Source organism: Tachyglossus aculeatus, chromosome 10, assembly GCF_015852505.1.
Source record: "Tachyglossus aculeatus isolate mTacAcu1 chromosome 10, mTacAcu1.pri, whole genome shotgun sequence".
Taxonomy (NCBI): Eukaryota; Metazoa; Chordata; class Mammalia; order Monotremata; family Tachyglossidae; genus Tachyglossus; species Tachyglossus aculeatus.
The window spans coordinates 47,404,789-47,421,987 of NC_052075.1; the positions used below are offsets into that span (position 1 = coordinate 47,404,789).

General features: G+C 44.8%; 1 protein-coding gene across 1 annotated transcript in view; it reads right to left on the bottom strand.

Annotated features, from left to right (window-relative positions):
• The window catches only part of CNOT4 (CCR4-NOT transcription complex subunit 4), a 129,796-nt gene that overhangs the window by 89,623 nt on the left and 22,974 nt on the right, over positions 1-17,199 (bottom strand). The gene's annotated exons all lie outside the window — the stretch shown is intronic.

Consider the following 17,199-nt stretch of genomic DNA (forward strand, 5'->3'; position numbering starts at 1 on the left):
AAAAATCATGTATTTTACGTATTCACGATCTGATCTTCACCAAAAACCCTCGGCCAGGTGGATAATTGACTATATCGCTATCCTCACTTTCATGATTGAGCAAAAGCCAACCAGTCTGGAGGAACCCCAGTTTCTCCCTAAAGTCACTTGCAGGGCACTGGAGGATTGAAAATATCAGGACATTTCATTAGAGAACTTCATCAGAGAAGACAGGAATGGCATGTCTTCAAAGGACAAATCAGTTCCTTTTGACCTCTGGAAGGGATATGCCTTATAAAAAGAAGCTTAGAGAGTAGGAACTTGAAAATATAAACAGGGCACTTGTCATTTCAAAAAAAATAAATAAAACCAAGAACCGCTGGATCATGGAGGGGAATGTGTTTTTCATTCAATCGTATTTATCCAGAGTTTACTGTGTGCAGAGCACTGTACTAAGCACTTGGGAGAGTACAATACAACAATAATACTATAATAATAATAATACAATGATAAATGGGCACATTCCTTGCCCACAACGAGCTTACTCTTACTCTGTGACTCTACGTCCCAGTATCTCTGACCTGATGTATGTCTAAACCCTGCGGCTTCACTGCCAATGTCTGGCTTGGACGAGAATTCCACTACCAGCCAGGAAAGGGACATCTGGGGGGATTGGGACGTTAAGGAAAAATATTTCCCGGGACGGGGGAGCGGCCAGAGGCAGGCTTTGCTGGTTGCTCTCATTCTTCCTCCACAGCGTTCTGCATTTAGCCAAATTGCCTGGCGAGGATTAGCGGATAAAAATCGGAACAGAGTCACCACCAGCCGGGCTGTGTCAGAGAGAGCCGCTCACCAATTGGCAAAGAGGGGCATATTGAACAGTGTAGGATAAATCTGCGGTGTTTGCAGGTTCATAAAGCTGCAGATTGTCGGCAGTTGGCAGGTTCGGCCCGGTGCGATGGCTCGGCATATGCTCTGCTGAAGCAGCACCCCCACTTTTTGGAAAGCGGAAGAATGCAGTCTGTCTCTAAGTCGAGGATTTTCCCTTTCCAATAAAGACGGAACCGGGCACCTCAGGGAATACACGGTAAAGTGTGAAGAAAATGGGAAAACTGTGATTTCCGTATAAGCATGAGAAGCAGCATGGTCCAGTGGATACTGATTGGGCTGGGGAGTCATTCATCATTATCATCAATCGCATTTATTGAGCGCTTACTATGTGCAGAGCACTGTACTAAGCGCTTGGGAAGTACAAATTGGCATTCAATTGTATTTATCAGAAGGACTTGGGTTCTAATCCCCGCTCTGCTTGTTATGGGCAGGTAATGTGCCTGCTAACTATTTTGCATTGCACTCTCCTGGTGCTTAGTACAGTGACCCATGTACAGTAATAATAATAATAATAATGTTGGTATTTGTTAAGCACTTACTATGTGCCAAGCACTGTTCTAAGCGCTGGGGTAGATACAAGGTAATCAGGTTGTCCCACGTGGGGCTCACAGTCTTCATCCCCATTTTACAGATGAGGGAACTGAGGCCCAGAGAAGTGAAGTGACTTGCTCAAGGTCACACAGCTGATAAGTGGCAGAGCAGGATTAGAACCCACGACCTCTGGCTCCCCAGCCCGGGTTCTTTCCACTGAGCCACGCTGCTTCTCTAAGCGTTCAATAAATACCACTGATTGTTGTGTGACCCCCGGGGAAGTCCCTTCACTTCTCCGTGCCTCAGTTACCTCAACTGTAAGAAGGGGGTTAAGACCGTGATCCCCATGTGAGACAGGGATTGTGTCCATCCTGATTAGCTTGGATCTACCCCAGCCCTTAGAACAGTGCTTATGTGGTAAGTGCTTAACAAATACCATAAAGAAAAAAAACCAGCAGCATGGCCTAATAATAATAATAATAATGGCATTTATTAAGCGCTTACTATGTGCAAAGCACTGTTGTAAGAGCTGGGGAGGTTACAAGGTGATCAGGTTGTCCCAAGGGGGACTCACAGTCTTAATCCCCATTTTACAGATGAGGTAACTGAGGCACAGAAAAGTGAAGCGACTTGCCCAAAGTCACACAGCTGACAATTGGTGAAGCCGGGATCTGAACCCATGACCTCTGACTCCAAAGCCCGTGCTCTTTCCACTGAGCCACGCTGGCCTAGTGGAAAGAGCATGGTCCTTGTGGCCTGAGATCACATAGTAAACGCATAACCAATACCATGAAAAAAAATACCATCATTAACAAATTCCATTAATAAAAAAAAAAATAAAAAACCAAAGGTCTGAATCAAGCTGCCCCCCTAGCCAAAGTTCTGGCTTCCAAAGGTAACTTGTTGGGCGCGTCTAACCCTGGAACAGGTACTTGGAGATGCTCCTCTCTTACCTAGTTCCTTTGGATCTACTTATTCTGTTTATTTTATTTTGTTAGTATGTTTGGTTTTGTTCTCTGTCTCCCCCTTTTAGACTGTGAGCCCACTGTTGGGTAGGGACTGTCTCTATATGTTGCCAATTTGTACTTCCCAAGCGCTTAGTACAGTGCTCTGCACATAGTAAGCGCTCAATAAATACGATTGATGATGATGATGATGATGATGATGGATCATTAACAACATCCTTGGTTACATTTCCAGACCACTTTGGCGGTAGAGAAAAGCTCTGAATGCAAATGTCAAGAATCGCTCTTTAAAGGGCGCATCTTTTAATATCTGCTATTAGTACATATCAGTTTTAGGTTATTAAAAAATGTTCTTGAAGCCTTACCCGCTCATAGCATTCAAAGGGTGTAAACTAACTGTAAAAATTAACTTGGTGGTTCCGGCTACTTGGCTAAAGAACAACAATTTAAACTTTGTTGAAAACGACTTTTTTGCCCAAGTAACGCACCCACTGCCTCAAAAACGTATCACTTCGCTGGCTCCAAAACGGACTCCGGGCTTCGATTCCCCCAAGGGGAACGGCGACTATTTTGCCATGAAGCGGGATGGCCTAGTGGAAAGAGCCCGGGCCTGAAAGTCCAAAGGACCTGGGTTCTAATCCTGGCCCCGCCACTTGTCTGCCGTGTGACCTCGGACAAACTGATTCACTTCTCAGTGCCTCGGTTACCTCATCTGTAAAATGGGGATTAAGACGGTCAGACACCCGTGGGACCGGTATTGTGTCCAACCTCATTACCGCGAACCTACCCCAGCGCTTAGCATAGCGCTTGGCACATAGGATGCACTGAACGAACACCATTTAAAAAAAAATGCCACTTCCTTGGCAGGACTCTCTCATGACATCGTTGATGCTTTCTCATCTCAGAAGAATGCCTTAATAGCATTTTGGAGATAAACAGCAGAAAACGCAACAACGAATGAGAGATCAAATAGCTAAAAAAAAGTTAAACAAAACTGGCTATAAAGTACATTTCCAAATTCCCTGCTGAAAGCCCAGTTTATATTTCAGGTTAAACCCTGAAAAGCAAGAGGTCGTGAAATTCAGAAAAAAAAACGTTTGCTACAGCAAAACACACTCACTACATCCAAACATCACCCAGAAGTGATAAATGGAGTCTTTTAATAACGATGGTATTCATTAAGAACTTACTATGCGTCAGGCACTTTTCTACATGCTGAGGTATATACGAGTTAAGTCGGAAACAGTCGCTGACTCCCATAAGACTGAGAAGGAGGGAGAACGGGTATTGAATCTCCATTTTACAGTTGAAGAAACTGAGGCACAGGGGACACCCACGGTCAACAGTCCAATCATGTAAAAGACCTCAGGGCTGCCCAAACTGGTTCAGAAATCTAATTTAAATGACCCCATGGTGCCTGTATTCTTGTGGGGGTGCATCAGCGTGCCAAAAGTACAGTGCTCTGCACATAGTAAGCGCTCAATAAATACGATTGATTGAAAAGGCCTCAAAGATTCCCTGAGGGTGACCCACAGGATTGGGGTACTGGTTTTGGATGACGCCAAGGCTCCAACGGTCCCCCGTTTCCCAAACTGACTGGCTAAAAAGAAGCAATGTGGCTCAGTGGAAAGAGCATGGGCTTTGGATTCAGAGGTCATGGGTTCAAATCCTAGCTCTGCCAATTGTCAGCTGTGTGACTCTGGGCAAATCACTGAACTTCTCTGGTACAACCTGAGCACCTTGTAACCTCCCCAGCGCTCAGAACAGTGCTTTGCACATAGAAAGAGCTTAATAAATGCCATTATTATTATTATTATTATTATTATCAATAAATAACTCGGGCATCCCTTCAAAGAGCCAGACTTGTACCACGTTAGAGGTTCACGGGCCTAGATCATCTTATGACCTGAAAATTCCACGAGTACCGTAAGTTTTCACTGCTTTTGGCTCCACCTTTTTCATTCTGCACACGAGAAGCACATTTCCAAATCACAAGTTGCTCCCTCTGGTTACTGACCATAAATATTTGGGGACTTCAAATCAGATCGATTCCAAAATGAATTAGCCAGCAACTGAAATTAGAAAACGGAGCTTTCATAGCATTCCTCACGAAATGGACAATTTGTTTACACGAAAGCTCTGCAACTGGAAAACTGTTCTCCCATCACTTCAGTAAATACCAAAACACACATTCTTAGGACGGTCCAGCAGTAGAAAGAGCAGTATAAATGACTTCTTTTTAATCTCCTCGGGAAATATCAAGATGCTGAATTTCCATGTGGTTCACTAATAGTTGGAGCTTTTGGTATTGCTATTAGAATACACGCTTCTTGTGGACAAGAAACATTGCTTCTACCGTTCTTTCCCAAGCACTCAGTACAGTGCATGGCGTCCAATGAGCGTTTAATAAGTACCTTTAAGACTGTGCTTGTAAATCCTATTAATGGCCATCACACACCCACCACACATTCCCTGCCCAACACACATCCAAAAAGCCACGCGCTCGACGAAACCGAGCCATAGGTACGATTCAGAGCCTAAAAGACCTTGGAGGGCCATTATTGATTACCCGAACCACAATGTCATTCGAGAGCATGAGACTAAAAGGGAAGTTTCACTCTTAATGTCCCTTCTCCAGATAGTGAGATGAAGTTTGCATTTTTGTTGGGCAAAAGTTTTTTTTCCCCTTCTTTTTACACACTGCCCCATGCTTGAATGCAAAGCTACTGTGCAAACCTTTCCTCCTGAATTCCAACGAGTCTCCCTAGCCCACTTCTCAAATCTCTGAAGAGCCTCAAAAGGTTAACAACTAGGAACAAAACTAGGGTGACATTTCACTGTGAGGCGACTGCCCGATGGGTAGAAATAGAAGCCTTATTGAGGGTACGTCACCTCCAAGATGCCTTCCCTGACTAAGCCCTCATTTCTTCTTTCCCCACTCCCTACTGGGCAAGTCACTTAACTTCTCTGGGCCTCAGTTCCCTCATCTGTATAATGGGGATTAAGACTGTGAGCCCCCCATGGGACAACCTGATCACCCTGTAACCTCCCCAGTGCTTAGAACAGTGCTTTGCACATAGTAAGCACTTAACAAATGCCATTATTATTATTACTGTGTTGCCCTGATCTGCTCCCTTCATTCACCCCTCCCTCAGTCTCAAAAAAATTACATATATGCCTGCAATTTCTTATTCATATTAATGACTGCCCCCACCTCTGGACTGTGAGCTCTTTGTGGGCAGCTCTGTTATATCCTCCTCTCCCATGCGCTTAGTACAGTGCTGTGCACACAGTAAGGGTTCAATAAGCATTCATATTAATGACTGCCCCCACCTCTGGACTGTGAGCTCTTTGTGGGCAGCTCTGTTATATCCTCCCCCGCCATGTGCTTAGTACAGTGCTCTGCACGCAGTAAGGGTTCAATAAGTATTCATATTAATGACTGTCCCCACCTCTGGACTGTGAGCTCTTTGTGGGCAGCTCTGTTATATCCTCTCCCATGCGCTTAGTACAGTGCTCTGCACGCAGTAAGGGTTCAATAAGTATTCATATTAATGACTGCGCCCACCTCTGGACTGTGAGCTCTTTGTGGGCAGCTCTGTTATATCCTCCTCTCCCATGTGCTTAGTACAGTGCTCTGCACACAGTAAGGGTTCAATAAGTATTCATATTAATGACTGTCCCCACCTCTGGACTGTGGGCTCTTTGTGGGCAGCTCTGTTATATCCTCCCCTCCCCCATGCGCTTAGTACAGTGCTCTGCACGCAGTAAGGGTTCAATAAGTATTCATATTAATGACTGTCCCCACCTCTGGACTGTGAGCTCTTTGTGGGCAGCTCTGTTATATCCTCCTCTCCCATGCGCTTAGTACAGGGCTCTGCACGCAGTAAGGATTCAGTAAGTAGTCTTATTAATGACTGTCCCCACTTCTGGACTGTGAGCTCTTTGTGGGCAGCTCTGTTATATCCTCCTCTCCCATGCGCTTAGTACAGCGCACTCCAAGCAGTAAGGGTTCAATAAGTATTCATATTAATGACTGTCCCCACTTCTGGACTGTGAGCTCTTTGTGGGCAGCTCTGTTATATCCTCCTCTCCCATGCGCTTAGTACAGTGCTCTGCACGCAGTAAGGGTTCAATAAGTATTCATATTAATGACTGTCCCCACCTCTGGATGGTGAGCTCTTTGTGGGCAGCTCTGTTATATCCTCCTCTCCCATGCGCTTAGTACAGTGCTCTGCATGCAGTAAGGGTTCAAAAAGAGTTCATATTAATGACTGTCCCCACTTCTGGACTGTGAGCTCTTTGTGGGCAGCTCTATTATATCCTCCTCTCCCATGCACTTAGTACAGCGCTCTGCATGCAGTAAGGGTTCAAAAAGTGTTCATATTAATGACTGTCCCCACCTCTGGACTGTGAGCTCTTTGTGGGCAGCTCTGTTATATCCTCCTCTTCCATGCGCTTAGTACAGTGCTCTGCATGCAGTAAGGGTTCAGTAAGTATGACCGGCTGATTGATAGAGACCTCTGCCCTCTACTCAGACTACTTTAAGGCACTGCAAGTTAGAAAGGGCAAATCGAGAACAGTGGCAACCAACGGCCCAAAACCGCCCCGGGAAGCAATATTTACCAGAGTCGTTTTGGAAGAGCTAACAGGTCTTGCTACATTTCTCATCTCTGCCCAGGAGTTTGATGGCTTTCTGGGAAGAGAGAACGCTGGCCCTATTCACATTCTGTTCCCAATCGTCCCTCATCGCTGCCGAAAGTGCTCCTAAATTGCGGCAGCGTGGAGAAATGCAAAACTAGTAATACTAATAACTACGGTATCCGTTGAGCGCTTACTATGTGCCAGGCGCACTTCTAAGTACCGGGGTAGATACGAGATAATCGGGTTGGACACGGTCCCTGTCCCATACAGGGCTCGCGGTCTTCGTCCTCATTTTCTAGATGAGTAAACTGAGGCAAAGAGAACTAAGTGACCTGCCCAAGGTCACAGAGCAGACAAGTGACGTTTGTGGGATTAGAACCCATGACCTTCTCACTCCCGGGCCCATGCTCTAACCACTAGGCTAGCTGAGCGGCATGAAACTCGTGGTTTGTGGCCCATACTTTCTCCAACTCAAGTAGAGATTTGTCCGCAGTCTGAACTACCTACAAGTAATAGAGAAGCAGCGTGGCTTAGTGGAAAGAGCCTGGGCTTTGGAGTCAGAGGTCATGGGTTCAAATCCCGGCTCCGCCACCTGCCAGCTGTGTGACTTTGGGCAAGTCACTTCACTTCTCTGGGCCTCAGTTACCTCATCTGTAAAATTTCTAGACTGTGAGCCTGCTGTTGGGTAGGGACCGTCTCTATATGTTGTCAACTTGGACTTCCCAAGCGCTCAGTACAGTGCTCTGCACACAGTAAGCGCTCAATAAATACGACTGAATGAATGAATAAAATGGGGATTAAGTCTGTGAGTCCCAGGTGGGACGATCTGATCACCTTGTAACCACCTCAGCTCTTAGGACACTGCTTTGCACAGAGTAAGTGCTTAACAAATGCCATTACTATTATTATTATTATTTTTACTACAAATTTGCTGACTGCAGGACGGTCCTTCTCACAGAGTCCAAGCACAGTGACGGTATTTTTGAGAATGCCGGTGTCCTAAAAAACCTAACACTGGGAGAATGAAGAGGAGTGTTATGGCTTTACCGTACTTTGTACCACAAATGTGCAGGCATGAAATTGTGGGACTGATGAAGGTCATGGGGCTTTTAGAAACCTTTCGTTCTTTGCTCTTCAGTGTGACCGAATGGCAAGAGCACAGCCTGGGAGTCTGAGGACCTGAGTTCTAATCCCCGCTCTGTCGCTGCATGACCTTGGGCAAGTCACTTCACTGTGCCTCAGTCCTCTCATCTGCAAAATGGGGAGTCAACCCCTAGAACGGTCCTACTTAGACCGTTAGCCCCACGTGGGACCTGATTATCTTATATCTCCCAGTGCCTGGTACACTGTTCGGCATATAGTGTTTAACAAATACCACAATTATTATTATTTTTACTATTTTTATTATTAAGGTCTGTGGGTGCAACTTCTGTTAACTCAATAAAAAGAGCACAGCTCTGGCAACCGGGACACTTGGGCTCTAAGGCCAGTTCCACCCACTGGGGCTATGCCATAAAAGATAATAAAAATAATAATTGTGGCACTTAAGTGCTTACTATGTGCCAGGCACTGTACTAAGCGCTGGGGTAGATGCAAGCAAATCGGGTTGGACTCCGTCCCTGTCCCACGTAGGGCTCAAACTTTCAATCCCCAATGAATAGATGAGCGTGTCTGACTGAAGCGGGATTATTGAGGGGATTTAGTCGGTGCAGAGCCCTGGAGTTCGCGTTGAGCGAGAACACCCGGACCGAAGGACCCTCGGCGTTCCAAGAATTGGGAAACAACTGCGGGCAGAGCGGCCAAGTCACTAGCAATTTCCGAGTGACCGTCCGACGGTGGTGGCCTTACTCTCGCCGTCGCTTCGACCGAGAAACCTTTTGCCCACCCTGGGAACGACTTCCCCGATCTGCCTACTCGCTCACGGCAAGCCGGGGGCCTAGTGGGGATGTGAGTGACAGAGGAAAGACAGTGCCAACGATGCCCTTCCTTCATCGAGTCGGAACACCCAAGGAAAAGACGATGGTGAAAATGGCAGGACGGGGATTCATTCATTCATTCATTCAATCGCATTTACTGAGCGCTTAGTGTGTGCAGAGCACTGTACTAAGCGCTTGGGAAGTACAAGTTGGCAACATATAGAGACAGTCCCTACCCAACAGTGGGCTCACAGTCTAGAAGGGGGAGACAGAGAACAAAACAAAACATATTAACAAAATAAAATAGAATAAGTATGTACAAATAAAATAAATAGGTAAAATAAATAGACAAAATAAATAAATAAATAGGTAAAATAAATAAATAAACAGGTAAAATAAATAAATAAATAGGATCCAGAGCATTCAGTGAAAGAGTGCTAAACAAAGCATTGTGTCCCTATAGGGAACAATCTAAGGCACCTTAAGGCACTCCTGAGATCAGCAGGAGGCTCACAGCATAAGTATCGCCATTTAAAAGTGATAAAACACAATTACAACTGTTAGCACATGAAGCGCTTAAGAAATGCCATTATTATTATCGCGTGATCAAATCTCAAGGTAAATACGTACCAAGAGTGAAGGATGTGAATTTAAACAATTAAAAAAGTTAGCCCGTGTGTATATATAAGCATAAGAAAATAGAACTGCCCTCACCAAAAGGTTTGCATACCTTGTCTGACTGGATGCTTAGCTGTGTCCAGATGCCTTTAATAATAATGGCATTTATTAAGTGCTTACTATGTGCAAAGCACTGTTGTAAGCGCTGGGGAGGTTACAAGGTGATCAGGTTGTCCCATGTGGGGCTCACAGTCTTAATCCCCATTTTACAGATGAGGTAACTGAGGCACAGAGAAGTTAAGTGACTTGCCCAAGTCACACAGCTGACAATTGGCAGAGCCGGAATTTGAACCCATGACCTCTGACTCCAAAGCCCGGACTCTTTCCAATGAGCCACGCTGCTTCTCCTTTAGCACATTTAACTCCCAGTTTAGGCTCTTCTGCCATCTGCTACTTGCAACACTTTGATCCTGCTTCAAGAACCACCTGGTTGCTTACCTCTAGACTGTCAACTCCTTGAGGGGAGGGGACGGGTCTGCCAACTCCGCTGTACTGTACTCTCCCAAGCACTTAGTACAGTGCTCTGCACACAGTCCTCAAATAACAGTATTGAGTGCTTACTCTGTGTAGAAAACTGTACTAAGCGCTTGGGAGAAGCAGCATGGCATAACAGAGCACAGGCCTGGAATTCAGAAGTACCTGGATTCTAATCCTGGCTCCGCCACTTGTCTGCTGCGTGACCCTGGACAAGTCACTTCCCTTCCCCGTGCCCCAGTTGGCTCCTGTAAAACGGGGACTGAGACTGTGAGCCCCACCTGGGACGGGGACTGTGTCCAACTCGATTTGCTTGCATCCACCCCAGCGCTTGGCACACAGTAAGCGCTTAACAAATGGGGATTAAGACTGTGAACCCCCCGTGGGACAACCTGATCACCCTGTAACCTCCCCAGCGCTTAGAACAGTGCTTTGCACATAGTAAGTGCTTAATAAATGCCATCATCATTATTATTATTACAATACAACAGAATTAGCAGTCCAACCTGATTGTTTACTCCCCATTTTACAGAAGAGGAAACTGAGGCCCAGAGAATTGAAGTGACTTGACCATCACAGCAGACAAGGGGCAGAGTCAGAATTAGAACCCATGTCCCTCGGACTCCCAGGCCTGTGCTCTATAATAACAATAATAATGATGGCATTTGTTAAGCGCTTACTAAGCACTGTTCTAAGCACTGGGGAGGTTACGAGGTGATCAGGTTGTCCCCCGGGGGGCTCACGGTCTTCATCCCCATTTTACAGCTGAGGGAACTGAGGCCCAGAGAAGTCAAGTGACTTGTCCAAAGTCACACAGTGACTCTACCCACTAGGCCACGCTGCTTTTCCGCAGCCTGAAGCCGGCCGCCCTGGAGGGAAAGGGCGATGTGAGGAATGCCTTAACGCTCACTAGCAGTAGTAGGTTCAAGGGCTTAGAGTGGTCCGTGCGGAGACTCAGGCTTCAAAGAGGGTTTCTCTTTTTCTACCTGGCAGTTCAACGTTGCTGGCACCGACTAAAAAGACCCATCAGGGATGCCAACGTTGGATGGGAATGAACTTTACTCCCTTACTCTAAATGGCGCTGTGTGTCGAAGAACGGAGACGCGCCGCATAAGGGAGAGATCTCTCACCGGAGTTAAGCACCTTCAACAAAAACAATCTGGGACTAAAATCAAAGTCTACATTTAAAGGAACTTACAAAAGCTTCTCATTGCTATTCCCGGCGGCTTCACATTTTTGAGTACGGAGCGCCCATAAGACAAATAAGCAATTTTTTAAATGCTGGTTTGGTGAGGAATGATTTGCAGAACTTGATGATTCCAGAATATTCGAAGTCCTATACTTGCTGGGGTTTTTTTTTAAACAGTGAAGTGGCCTATGTTAATCAAAGTAATTGGAGCATTAGATATGTAAATGCGTCGAAATCAACTCGGCAGCTGCACTCAGAATAAGACAATAAATCCATAAAAAAAATTAAAATATTATAAGTAGTTGAAATTCCCAACCTCTTCCCATAACATGGCCGACTAATAATAGCTGGAAGTGGGGCGACGGAGGTTAATGGAGAACATCTGTATGTGGTATTTTTTCCAGTCATGTCTCTCGAATCGAATGAAAAAAAAAAAACGGGGGGACCCATAAGCGCAGGGCTGCAGATTCTGGGCAAAATCAATGTAACATAGAAAGGAGGTAGTATTCTCTAAGCACCGGATGAGAAATCAGACTTTTCTGTTCAATAAGGATACTCTAATACCGTAACTTCCCATCAAGGGCCCTGGGACTGATCGTCAGAGAGGTTTCAGACTATTAAATGAAAGGTAGTACTATGAATGAAAATTACTGTTATGGAACTCTATTAAAAAAAAATAAACCCTCTCCCACCTGAGGCCTCTTCTGAAGTCTCACATGAGACACCAAAGCAAGCGCCATCAGCGTCAGGTAGGGAGCCTAGAAGCCACACTCCTTCTCCAAATACTCACGAAGAAGTGTTAATCAAAAACAAGTTTTGGCTGCAGGCTAGTTCAGCGTAAGGCTTCCTAATGTGAAAAGGGGGCATGGGGGCAATAACTCACTCCGATAATGAAAAGCAACAGTGAAATGAGGTTATTAGCGGGCCTCCCGTAAGGAGCAGCCAACGGGAAGGTGGAGGTAGGAGGAGTGTTTGTAAGTGAGGGGCTCAGAGTGGACGACACGGGAGCCTATTCCGGGGTCTCACCAGCCACTTGCGGCTCTTTTTCCCTCTCTGGAAATCTTCGGGGTGACGGTGGCGACTGCCCTGTCCCAGAGCCCACCCCTACGCTCATTCCCTCTCCACCACTCACGCCTGCGCCCCCGAATTCTTGCTCCCTGCTCCACTGGAAGGGGCCGTTTTCGGTCTGCAGCTCTCCATCCCTCCACTCATTCAATCATCATCATCATCAATCGTATTTATTGAGTGCTTACTATGTGCAGAGCACTGTACTAAGCGCTTGGGAAGTACAAATTGGCAACATATAGAGACAGTCCCTACCCAACAGTGGGCTCACGGTCTAAAAGGGGGGAGACAGAGAACAAAACCAAACATACTAACAAAATAAAATAAATAGAATAGATATGTACAAGTAAAATAAATAAATAAATAAATAGAGTAACAAATATGTACAAACATATATACAGGTGATAATAATGATGATAATAATAATGCTGATGGTCTTTGTTAAGCGCTTGCTATGTGCCAAGCACTGTTCCAAGCACTGGGGGAGATACAAGTCAATCATATTGATTGAGCACTTACTGTGTGCAGGGCACTGTACTAAGTGCTTGGGAGAGAACAACAGACACTTTCCCTGCCCACAACAAGCTTATAGTCTAGAGAAGCATCATAGCATAGTGGATAGAGCACGGGCCTGGGAGCAGAAGGTCATAGGTATAATCCTGGCTCTGTCACTTATATTCTGTGTGACCTTGAGGAAGTCACTTCACTTCTCTAGGTCTAAGATACCTCATTTGTTAAAAAAAAAAACAACAACAATGGGGATTAAGAGTGTAAACCCAAAGTGGGACAGGGACTATGCCCAATCTGATTAACTTGTATCTATCCCGGTGCTTAGAACAGACAGGCACATAGTAAGCGTTTTACAAGTACCATAATTATTAGGAAGGAGGCAAACGAGGAAAGAGAACATTCTGCCCACTCACCCCCAAAATGAAAGCCAGGCAAAAAACCAAAAACCTAAACCATGGTAGGATTTACGGGATTTTTAAACCAGTAAAATGAGTGGCATTAGATGGGGATGAGAACTCTTAGGTGATTGAGTTTTAATTAGCCCCTAGCATCCAATGAAATGATTGGCCGAGGTCTAAGTACAGATCACAAATATGGATTTTTTTAAAAGTCGCTGGGGTGGGTGGCGGGGAGGGAATTGCCAACGATATAATCCTGCTTTGTTCTAGTTTTCACCGGGTCAGGAATAAAAGGATGGGTTATAATAATAATAATAACAATCGCTTTTGGGTCGATGGATTGCTGAGAATCTGAAAAAGTTGTTCTCTCCAATCCTCCCCTGCGGCCACCCACTTGGCTTCCTAACCAACGAAGAGTCATGTCCGGAAACAACAGCTGAGCCTAGGGACTGGGGGGTGAGGGAAAAAGCGACAGTAAAAAGGGGCATTCCAGTCTGTTGCTGATGCAATAATTACAAAAAAAAAACCATGTTTTTTTCCTTTAACTTACTCCCACCCTGCCAAATAATCAATGGCATCGTTGACGTGACTATTGGTGAGTAACAAATGCTTTCTTAGGCCTGCTCGACAAAGGCCACAGAGAAGTTAAAACTCTAGGCCCGGCCAAAATGACGGTCAAAACTGGGACAAAAGTATCAATGCAAATGATAGCCAGATTTTCTGCAGCTCCCCTGGGGCGAGCGCAAACAGGAGCCCGCTGTTGGGTAGGGACCGTCTTTATATGTTGCCAACTTATACCTCCCAAGTGCTTAGTACAGTGCTCTGCACAGAGTAAGCGCTCAATAAATACGACTGAATGCATGAATGAAGCCCTGGTGCCGGAAGGGCAGACAACAGTCCCCGTCGGTTTAGCTTCTGGCCTGCTCAGACTTCTGCCTGGACAAAGTCAGTGGGCTGAAACTGCATCAACAGTCTGCTTTTAGAGTTTCACTCTTGTGGGCAGGAAAGGGGGCTGTTATATATTGTTATATTGTACCCTCCCAAGCGCTTAGTATAGTGTTCTGCACACAGTAAGCGCTCAATAAATACACTGACTGACCGAAACGGGCTCATCAGGGCTCAATCTAGGCAATGACCACTTTCTCTGAGTAGGGAGAAGTTCTGCAGCCTGCCCCTGAGGATTAAAGGCCCCTCCCCAAGTGGAGGTCAAACATTTTAGGACCTTCAGACCAGCTATGACCACACTTTGGGGGCTCTTCCTCCCCCCAGGCCCTATCATTTCAGGGGGTGCTCACCAAAAGACTAGCAACAGATACATCTAAGCATAGGTTGCACTACTGAACAACCACATACGCTCTTCCACTCTAAGTCAAAGAGAAACAGCCTGACCTAGTGGACAGAGCACAGACTTGGGAGTCAGAAGGACCTGGGTTCTAATCCCAGCTCGCCCGCTTGTCTGCTGCTGTGCGCCCTTGGCCAAGTCACTTTGCTTCTCTGTGCCTCCGTTAACTCATCTGTAAAATGGGGATTAAGACTGTGAGCCCCAAGTGGGATGGGGATTGTGTCCAACCTCGTCTTGTATCTACCCCAGCACTTAGTGCAACGCTTGGCACCTAGTAAGTACTTAAATGCTACTGTGAAAAAGCCCCGTATGGACAGGGAATATGTCTGGTGCTTAGGACAACATTACTGCACCTAAAAAGTGCTCAACTCAAATACTAATAGCACTTCTTCCGCAGCAAACTATACTGAACAGAAACATCAATCACATTGCTAGTTGTCGCTCCAAAACACCTGCCCTTCCTTTCTTCTCTCCTCCCCATCCCCCCGCTTGTTTTTTTGCTTCCTGCATATTTTTGCCCCCCTCTTTTTCTCCATCCCACCCTCCACCATAAGTTCACAAAGCAAGTACATTTCATCAAATCCCTTTCCAAATACAGTGGAAGGTACTGTACTTATTGAGCATCTCATGTGTGCAGAGCATTCATTCATTCAGTCTTATTTATTGAGCACTTATTGTGTGCAGAGCACTGTAAGTGCTTGGGAGAGCACGATATATCAGAGTTGGTAGTCACATCCCCTGCCGACCACGAGCTTTCAGTCTAGAGGACTTAAATGAGAAAATAGCAAGAATAATCAAGTGTAAAATCAAATCAAATATGCAAGGCATGGTACTAAATGCTCCGGAGAGTACAACTGAGTTAATAGATACTTATATCTTGCAGAACAAGATTCAGAGCTCTCCAAGTCAGAAGCAATGGTTTTTCAAACACAGACCAGTCAATTGCTGATCAAAACCACCAAAATATCAAAAATGTGTTCTAGGGTTAAAACGCGAATGAAGAATTCCCACAACTACCCCTAAAATTCACTTTAAAATGTCAGGAAAAGCAGACTGCAAAAGGTTATCTATTTGAGCACTAAATACCCAGAATACACTATTCGTTCCCCCCAAAGTCTGCTCTACGGCTATTCTTAGCTTAAACGTACACTGTAAGACATTTCTACATTATGGATAAAATCCTATCTAGCTTGGAACCCAGCTCCTTAACAGAGCACCTCTCTTCTTGCCCAGAGTTGGGGAGAAATCAATTAAAACCACCCCAAAAAAGAACTTTACAATATTTTGGAAAAACTGGCTTTCTTGTGTTTACTATTTGTAAAATGTAGAGCAACAGGTGAGCCAAATAAGGTGACTTTTTGTGGGTTCAAAGAAAACCCACCAATTGCTCAAACAGAAAATCCACCACTCATTTGCCTTGTCAGCATCTTTGATTTTTATCAAACGAATTACACTGAAAAGAGGGTTCCCCCAAATTCAACCACAGAATATGGGTACTTTATCATATTTAATGTAACTATGAGAAAAGATTTGAAAAAATGTACTGCAATACCAAATATTTACTTCAAACAAATAAGATTTAGATGCTAAATGCTTCCCTTTCATTCATTCAACAGTATTTATTGAGCACTGACTATGCGCACAGCACTGTACTAGGCATTTGGGCTAAGAGAATCTAGCAATAAAACACATTCCCTGCCCACCATGAGCTTACAGTCCCTGAAAATACAACTGCACTCCTGCACTATGAAGAACTACAGAAGGAAATAAATTGTCAGTACAAAGTAATTCAGGATCTTTTCGTTCCTCCCTTTCAATCATGTTTATTCTTTAACCTGCTAGCATATCAAGTTGGGTTGGACGCAGTAGAGGTGATAGAAAACTTATGCTATAAACTAAATGCTACTTGTGGCGAGAAGTACTGATTTGGAAGGGTTCAATAAATATATGCTACTGTCTTCTTAGAGTCAGCCCAACAATTGATAGTCACTATGATAGTAAGCGCTCAATAAATACGACTGATGATGATGATGATAGTCACTACTTTCTTTCTTAGTTTACCAAAACACCTAATCGACCACAATCTGAATCATCACCAGCACATTCTAAAGGGACTCCGGTCTGAATTTGTGAACAACGAGTTTTGGAAGAATTACTATTATTTTTTTTTTAATGCAGCACTGTTAAAGTTCCTTAGGTGTACCGACGGGTACTTATATGTGGGACCGAGTTTAGGCTTCTATGGCCAGGGAATGAACATCTTTAACTTGACTACGGGGGAAAGATTTGAAAAAATGTAGTGCAATACCAAATGTTTGCTTCAATAAATAAGAGTTAGTTGCCAGATGCCTCCCTTTCATTCATTCATTCACATTTATTGAGCGCTTACTGTATGCAAAGCATTGCACTAAGCTCTTGGGAGAGTACAATATAACAATAAAGGCAGATTAAACACAATTAATAACAATTAGACACAACAAACACACAGCGACACCAGAGACCTTAAAGTATCTCCCCACTTCGGCTCCTGACCCTTGGAGTTTAACTGGAGTCTCGTTCCCCTCAAGTTAGATTCCACTCTGGTTTTGCCTTTTGGCCTCTTTTCTGACTGCTCAAG